The following is a 7,162-nucleotide window of genomic DNA, read 5'->3' as shown; positions in this document are numbered from 1 at the left end:
ACGAACAAAATGGTTGAACGGAACCAGTTTCTTTTCAGCCACTACCTATGCGACACGTGGCGAATGGTGAGGCTGTAGTTGCGAAAAAGCTCTTCTTATATATATATATATATATATATATATATATATATATATATATATATATTATATTATGTATATGTTGGTCTTTTTCTTTGCACTACGACACAAAATTCCACAAAAGAGTTTGTTTGATATTTTGCAGTTTTCGAAACAATTCACAACCTTAGTGTTTCTTTTGTTCTCTTCGATATTAAAAGGAACGCATACGAAATATTATTTATTGGTTATTAAAATAATTAGATTATTTTAATTCGTTACTCGAGTTTTGGACTAGCATCCATTGACGTTGTTTGAAACTGTAGTGGACTATCCAAAGATATGGTCATACTTTTGATCGTTAGGTTTCTTTACTTCAAGGCAGTTCGTTTCAACCTACACGTGTAGATTAGTTCGCAAGGTATATTACTAACCCACTTTGTGAATTTATATTCTTGACAATTATTAGTGGTGTAACTAGATCTAATGGGACGATATAATCGTGTATATATGATTATTTAATCTTGTAATTGTTTTATAAAATAATAAAAGATAATTATTTTAACTATCCGCTACGTTGATTTAAATTAAAAGTACACACGATTTTCCTTCATTTGGCTGTATTTGTTTTGAATGTGGTGAGGCGGCAGTAAAAAACCCGAACAACCATTATTAGTTTTAATGTTATTCTCTTCGTTCTAAATATACTGTTCTGTTTTGACTTTGAAGGTATTTTTCTTTTAACTTTAGTTCTAAATATTTATATTTATATTATATATTATTTAATTATATATATATATATAATATATATATATATATATATATATATATATATATATATATATATATATATATATATATTGAAAACTATTTCATTGATTTCATTGATATATATATATATATATATATATATATATATATATATATATATATATATATATATATATATATATATATATATATATATATATATATATATAACGGTATAACGCCCATCAAAATTTATGTAACACATAAAAAATAAAATAAATTCAAAGTTGAAAATAAAAGGCAATTAAAGTCAAAACATGACAATAGATTTGGGGTAGAGAGAGTATGTAAAACTATTCCTTTTAGACTTATCTTGTACACTTAATTAATAATTAGTCATTAATATTTATTATTTGATAAGTATTAATTCACATTTATTATTAATAATAATTAACTCAAATAAAATATATACATATAAAAAGATATCTAAGTGTCCATTGTGTGAGACCTCGTAGGCTCATATATAAGCGGTAATATATGTTTGTGTTATGACGTGCACAATAAATTGTAACACCCTGTCAAAAATCCCTTTAACGGAATGTTAACGCTGGTCCCAGTGCTTGGCTTGACTTCTACGCAACAGCAATATTCTACAGTAGAAGCAATTAAACATGAGAATAACAACACGCAAAAACAGGTCAACAAATAATGTTGGTGAATCTACAGGTTTAAAGTAATGTAACAGTATCTGAAAAACAGTTATCAGAAAAATAGTTTAGTTTCCTTGACCACGAGATTCTATCGTTTACATAAACCGAGCACCTGAATACTAGCAATGACCCGAGTATAGAAGCCACTATACCCGCATTACCTCGTAAAATGTTATACACTTGTTCAAATGTATTTAATGTTCAAAGTAAATGCACCACAGTTTTTATAGCGGGTGGGGTTGTCAACCTAACGGATCCGTCCATCTAAATTGTGCTTACACCGATGGTATTAAAAGTATTCAAGCTAGAGGCTTTTTGAACAAACTCATTATGCATATGTGTAGTACTCATGTCAATACAAAGTATTTGAAAATGTAAATATAACAGCGTGTATTCTCATCCCTGAAAACATATAAAAAGCGGGACTGTAGACTCACCTTTGAAATAAGCTCGGATTGAAAAGTGAACAATTAACTTGTACGGTTTATAGCCGAGTAATGCAACCTAAGTATACGTATGTAGGTTGGTCAATATATGTATCTTATATAAGTGTGGTTTCATAGTGTACGTTGTCTTATTGCTCGACTCGACGCGTTTCAAAGTATAAGTCAACTATATCATGCAAGTCAAACAAAGTCAACCGAAGTCAAACCGAAAGTCAAACTTGGTCAAAGTAGTCAACTAAAGTCAACATCAGTAGGTTCATGTCAAACATTGGTCAACATGTCAAACCTAAGTCAAACAATACGTTTTAGGTCATGAATGATCATTTTCACAATTTCAGTTTATCGTCATGCACAAAGTTTATGAACACGTAGCATACTTAACACATTATCTCATAGTACAAAATTCAAGTAAATATGAAAAACTCCAGATCATAAATATACTTAAAATCAATTCCAAAAAGTCCGGCCAGGGACTCATACGACAATTAAAAGTCAGGAATCAGAAGGGATACATTTGGGGTTTGCCAAGTCAGTTTCTGACCGCGCACTGATTTCATTTTGGCTATAACCGGAGTTAGGAACATGAAATTGATACAAAACTAGTGGCCATAGTTCAAGGAGGAATCAAAGTAACACATATCAAAAATCTAGTAACTTTTGTTTAGCCAATTTGTACAGTTTATTCGTGCAAGTTGAACATTCAGTTTTCAGCTCAAATCAGAATTCACATAAAGTATGGCTCTATTGTGCCCAATGCATAAGGTTTCAGAGATTGACATAAACTAATAATAAGTCACATATCATGTTAAGGTTCATTTTCCAGAAGAATACATGCTCATGCAATTCACATAATCCACAGAGTACAAAACCGTGTGCAATTTACAGATTCGATTCTCATTTAGTTAGTCACATTCGCACGCGATTATCCGAAGATCTAGATACAATTAGCCTATGATATCCACATGAAAGATGAAGTAATTTTTGTCTACTTTTCAAATATGCAAAGATTTAATCACAGAAGTTAACACATTTTATCGTACAAGGTTATTTTCATGCAAGTGCTATATAAAACTACTTTTACACTAAGTCTAGCATATCTCGGGCTATACATAAGAAAATGACATGATATCCTAGTCTAAATTGAGTGTTTTTAAATTATATTTCCAGTGGTATAAGTATCACATACCAATTCGTTGTCTATCAATACCAGATTTCTGTTCAAGCAACAAAAATACAACGACAATTCAAATCGACATAACTTAATCATACGGAAACGAAATCAAGCGAATTCAAAGCCTAAACTCAATAGTTTTTTGCAAGGAATCTGATTATAACATAATAATTAACATTTGAAAAACTTAATTTTTCTGATCAAACAAATACAAATTCGTTTTTAAACCCTAGCGCATCAAACAATCAAAATAACGATTACAATTAACATGTACGCGTATAGACTTGAGCAATTGACAACATAACTATGAAACTCTCATGAAAATCAGATTTTAAGAATTAGGGTTCATGCAATTATACCTTAGATCGCTAAAAGAATTATATCAACGCGTAGAGGAGATCGAGAATTGCAACGTTTGTTCTTGAGGTTTAATCAAAAAGTGAAAAATTGATGGTGATAGTATGGTGGTGGTGATCGACGATGAGGAGGCCAGGGAGGGATCGACTGCTTCTTTTTTTAGATTTATGGAAAGAATACAAGTTACTAGTTAATTTATACATGGACTAATTACCACAAATTGCACTTAAGTCCCTCCATTAAGCTAAAAATTAACAAAATAAGGGGAGGGGGAAGGGGGGTCGGCCGAATATGGCCCACATGGGGTTCCCGGGCTCTCGTTTTGCTATCCCGTGTAATCGTGGTCCGTTTTAAGTGTCGTTTAGTCGTACCGAAGGCCCGGAACGCTAACACGATCGTTAAACGCAACCAATCGTTTAATTTATTAAAAACCCAATAAATTAAATATTTTAAAAAGTTAATAATTAATAAAATTAACTATTAAAATAAACCCGAGCGTTTCGTTGCTCAAAAAGCTATTATCAAAATGGTATCGTTTTTATCGTATTTCATTATCCGAAATATTTATTTGAATTAATATCAACCCATATTAATTATTGTAACCCTCCAAAGATCAAGTATGTATTTATTAAACATAAACACATAAAAGTTAAATAATCGCCGTTAAATAAACTAACGGAAGGTTAACGGAAGTAACGGAAAAATCCGGGTTGTTACATTACCCACCTGTTATTGAAAATTTCGTCCCGAAATTTTAGTGATCGTCTGCTGAAGTAGTTTCCTCGGGAAACAATTGTGGATACTTCAGCCTCATCTGGTCTTCACGCTCCCACGTGAACTCTGGTCCTCTTCTCGCGTTCCACCGAACTTTTACGATAGGAATTCTGCTTTGCTTCAACTGTTTGACCTCACAACCAAAGATTTCAACAGGTTCCTCAATGAAATAATGTAAGACCCAAATATTTATGGTACAAAATGTATTTATGGTGTACGATGCGTGTATGAGGTGTACGAAGCATGTACGTGTCACTTGCTCGAACGTCGAAGGAAACTGGACGTTGTCTGAAGTAACAAGGTGTGTGCGTATCTTTTTAACCCCAAATAAAGTTTGTGTTGATGTTTCAAAGCCTTACCATTGGAAAGAAAATCTTATTACGTTTTCAACGATATTTGATTCATCAAAAACGGAGTTACGGTCAAAAAGTTATGGCCAAAACAAGTTGCTGAAACCTGTTTTGGGCTCGACCACAAATTCCAGTTGTTTGGAGCGGCGCTCCACCTTTTGGCGCGGTGCGCCGATTGCCCCTGAAGCCTTTTTTAGCCTTTTTAAAAGGTTCAAATGAGGGGTACTTTGGTCTTTTCATTTAGGGTCGGTTTAGGGTCACCAAAACTGATCTAGAACTCCATTGGAGCTCATTTCTCACCCACACAAACACTCTCATCCATATCTAGAGAGAGAGGAAGAGTTCTAGAGTGAGAGAGCTTGAATTGGAGAAGAAGGAGTTGGATTCTCACCAAAGCTCGGGTTTTAAAGTTGTTCATCTCGCTCCTAGCTATGTTTTGGTAGTATTGGTAAGTTCTAACTCCGAATTTCATTTGTTAGATTTAATATTCAAGTTAGGGTTTGAGATTGTTAGTTGTAAAATCCATTTGGTTGATGAAGAGGGTTTATGGAAACTTGCTATTTTGATATTTGGCGGGTTTTGGGTTGGTTAATGATTTAACCATGTTTAAGACTTGTAAATGGTGTATAATCACTAGTGTTAGTGATTATTGGTGTTTTGGAAACCATTAGGGTTCTTATGGTTGACTAATTTTGACTAGAGTCAAAATTAGGGTTTGTTGATGATTATGACTCAATTGCCGATTTAATAAGGTTTATAAACTTAAAATGGATTAAGTTGAAGCATAGAACCGAGTTAAATATGTTTTGGTGTCAAAACTTGCTAATGGTGTGATATTGACTTCTTATGGATAAAATTAGGGTTTAAGTGTCATTTTGGGCAAGATAGGTGTTTAACACCTATGATTGGGTTTGATTGGTATATTAGGAACATTCTCACTTGTGTTAGTGATTATTGGTTAGTTTGGGCGCGGTTTGTGCTTGGAAGTGCAAATGGGTCGAAATTGCACTAATTGATGTTTTGGGCATAAGCTAGAGTGTTTAGCTTATTTGTTTGTGAATTACTTAGGTAAATTGCATTTGGACGATTAGGAGCTCAAGCGAGATTGCTTTTCAAGTAATCAAGGTGAGTGAAATATTTATACGCTTATGTATATAATTTGGTTGCTTGTGTGCGATGTGGTAAGTGACATCCGTTAGGATTCACTTTTCGTGGACCACATTTGAGTTGGGAAAAATATAGTGAGTGATATCCGTGTGGATAGCTCTTCGTTGGCTATAATCGTTTTGTGTATGTGGCGAGTGATAAACGTATGACCTATCACTCTTTGTCGGCCACGTGTGTATATATATGGTGTTTGGAATGTGGTGAGTTATATCCGAAAGGAATGACTCTTTTTGACCACGATTGGAGGTGAGCATGTGACGAGTGATTAATGTTCGACCAATCACTCTTCGTCGGTCACATGTGTGTGTTTGGGCGTGTAGCGAGTGATTAACGTTTGACCTATCACTCTTCGTCGACTACATGTGTATGTTTAGATATGTGGTGAGTGATTAATGTTTGACCTATCGCTCTTCGTCGGCCGCATATGTGTGTTGGGGTAAGTGGTGAGTGTATCCGCTTGGGGATCCGCTCTTCGTTGGCCACTTATCGTGGGATGGTAAACGGTTTCGCTTTTCGTCGGCCATCCTTGTGATTGAGGTAAGTGTTAACATTTCGGTTGCACTTTTCGTCGGCCTCATGGTGCGTAGTGGTGAGTAGTTAACGATTTTGACCTACTACTCTTCGTCGGCCACGTACGCGTGCGATGGGTGGTGAGTAGTTAACGATTTTGACCTACTACTCTTCGTCGGCCACCATCGAGTCGAATGTCGACATTGGGTATATTGGGATGTGTAATTTTATTAGCATTGTACGTATTTGTATTTGGCGTATATTATTGTTGAGATCTCTATGCTAATGATGTTGAATTGTTGTACGTACGATTATTCGTTTATTCGATATTGCGGTTTGCTAATGTTATTGTGTTGTTGTGTAGGTGTATGCAAGTAATTGGATTATGTATGTATGCGTATAAGTATTGCATTCACTAAGCATTAGCTTACCCTCTCGTTGTTTACATTTTTAGGTTCGGAGGCGGACGTGGCAAGGGTATGCTCGGGATTTAGATGATTTCCCTTTTTGGTTGCTTGCTTGGATTACTTGTGGATTCGGTCTAGGATTTGGGTAGTTTATCCCCAAACATCATGCTCGTAGTTTGTTTGGAAATTAAACTAATGTGGTCGAAACTCAAACTTTCGTATGAAACTCGTAAAACGGCCGATGTGGGCCCTACTTTGTAAAACTTATTTTATGTTTGAATCGTGTTAGTTATACATATTTGAAGATGTGGGTAAAAACGTTTCGTCTAAATATGTCGGGAAGTGGCCAATCTTTTTCACGTTTAAAGACTTTTTGGACAGACCAGTTTGGCGAGCCGCGCCATTTGCTGAACAAACAATTTTTTTTTTTATTTTTGCATATTTCGGTTGCATAAGGGTTGGG

This window comes from Rutidosis leptorrhynchoides, chromosome 1, assembly GCF_046630445.1.
Source record: "Rutidosis leptorrhynchoides isolate AG116_Rl617_1_P2 chromosome 1, CSIRO_AGI_Rlap_v1, whole genome shotgun sequence".
Taxonomy (NCBI): domain Eukaryota; kingdom Viridiplantae; phylum Streptophyta; class Magnoliopsida; order Asterales; family Asteraceae; genus Rutidosis; species Rutidosis leptorrhynchoides.
This window is presented reverse-complemented; position numbering follows the sequence as displayed.